Source organism: Mastomys coucha, unplaced genomic scaffold (genome assembly GCF_008632895.1).
Source record: "Mastomys coucha isolate ucsf_1 unplaced genomic scaffold, UCSF_Mcou_1 pScaffold17, whole genome shotgun sequence".
Taxonomy (NCBI): domain Eukaryota; kingdom Metazoa; phylum Chordata; class Mammalia; order Rodentia; family Muridae; genus Mastomys; species Mastomys coucha.
The window spans coordinates 35,207,496-35,209,368 of record NW_022196899.1 but is presented as its reverse complement, the minus strand read 5'-3'; the positions used below and the strand labels follow the sequence as shown (position 1 = coordinate 35,209,368).

The following is a 1,873-nucleotide window of genomic DNA, read 5'->3' as shown; positions in this document are numbered from 1 at the left end:
GAGGGGGAGGGGGAGGGGAAAACGAGGGAGGGGGCAGGGGGGAGGAAGGGAACAAGGGTAGGAAGAGTGACAGCGAGCGAGGGGGAGGAGCATAAGAAAGCGAGGGGGGGCATGGGGGAAGGAACAAGGGTGGGGAGAGAGAGAGCGAGAGAGGAGGAGGGGGGAGAGGGGAAACCACGCGCTTGTTTTCCAGAGCCATCTTGAAGGAAGACGCCCAGAACTTCTAAAGTTCAAATTCCTTCCCATGTTTGAAATATACTGACTTCTAAGCTAAGAGCAAATGATAAAGATAAACCAGGCTCTTACAAGCATCCATTCTTCTGCAGAAAGATCCCCACATGACTCCAACCTATACCTTTAGACATCCAAGATACATAGAAAATATACAGGACGATGGTATTAAACTAAGAGCTGGTCGGGCGGCAGATCCTAGGTTCAGAGTTACGGCAGAGATTAATTTGAAAGAATTAAGAATATAGAGCTAAACTGGGCAGTGGTGGCCCAGCCTTTAATCCCAGCACTTGGGAGGCAGAGGCAGGCGGATGTCTGAGTTCAAGGCCAGCCTGGTCTACAAAGTGAGTTCCAGGACAGCCAGGGCTACACAGAGAAACCCTGTCTCGAAAAATCAAAAAAAACAAAAACAAATAATTTTCCTGACGACTCTTTCGGAATAATTCCAAGATGGCTGAATCTGGCCTGGGAGCGGAGAGGGAGATCCGTGGGGTAGAGATGTAGCGTGGTTGGTAGGGTATTTGCCTACCAGGCCCCAAATCCAACACACAGCACAGATCAATACCATAAATTCACTCCTGCAAACCCAGATCTCAGGGCCATCAAAGTCCTAACTCATCTCAACTTCAATGCCTTTTCCTCTTAACTTGGGCTACCAGAGACCTTTGTCTCAAAATGGTGGGGGCGAAGGAAAGGATAGAGAAAGAAAGGGCGGGAAGGAAACCACAGACCAGGGTGGACTGCTTGAGCTTTACGCTCACTGGTTCGTGGATATTACCCACTATCTACCTCAACAACCCTGGAAGCCTCTCACCTTCCCCAGCCGATGTCCCCTTCTCCCCGGGACCCCATCTCAAAGCTTTACCACCTACCTCGGCACTTTGAGCAGAGCCCCGCGTTTCTTCAGAGAGAGCAGACGACTGGACAAGGATGTCCTCAGCCTTCTAGAACCCAAAGAGCAAGTGGTCTTCCGGGCAGGTTCCTTTGTCTGGTCCTCTCGGTCACGTCACGGTGGGAGGAGCCGACCTTTCCACACTGCACTGCACCCATCCACCCACCTCGTGCTCTTGAGGCCCCTCCCAGCCTGCCTTTCACCCAGCCCGGCTGGCGCCTGGCGTGGCCACCGTCTTCTTCCGGATACCTTTGAACACCGTATGGAGCACAACAGCTGCGAAAGTTCTCCTCTCTCCCTCCATTAGGCGTACAGCGTACACCCATACTTTTTGCAAGACCGGTGGGGTCACCCATAGAGAGAAAAGACACAAAAAGAGAAACAGCCACAGACAGACAAATAAGACCGAGATCAGTTAGGATTACTACTGCTGCGGCTAAACACCGTGACCAAAAGACCAAATTGATGAAGGCAGGATTTATTTGGCTTACACTTCCATATTACTGTTCGTCAAAGGAAGTCAGGACAGGAACTCAAGCAGGGCAGGAGTAGATGCAGAGGCCATGGTACAACTTACCGACTTGCTTCCTCTAGCTCGATCGCCACCCACAAATAGGCTGGGCCTACCCCCATTGATCACTAATTGACAAAATGCCTTATAGTTGGATTTCAGGGCGACATTTTCTCAACTGATGCTCCTTCTTCTGTGATCCTTCCAGCTTGTGTTAAGTTGGCACACAACCAAACGGT

General features: G+C 50.9%; 1 protein-coding gene across 1 annotated transcript in view; it reads right to left on the bottom strand.

Moving 5' to 3' along the window:
- Positions 1 to 1,186, bottom strand: part of Jade1 (jade family PHD finger 1) — a 61,584-nt gene extending 60,398 nt beyond the window's left edge. Inside the window, exon 1 of the mRNA XM_031376702.1 lies at positions 1,104 to 1,186. The gene's annotated coding sequence lies outside the window, so the exon portion shown is untranslated. The remainder of the gene's footprint in view (positions 1 to 1,103) is intronic.
- Between the last annotated feature and the right edge of the window lie 687 nt (positions 1,187 to 1,873).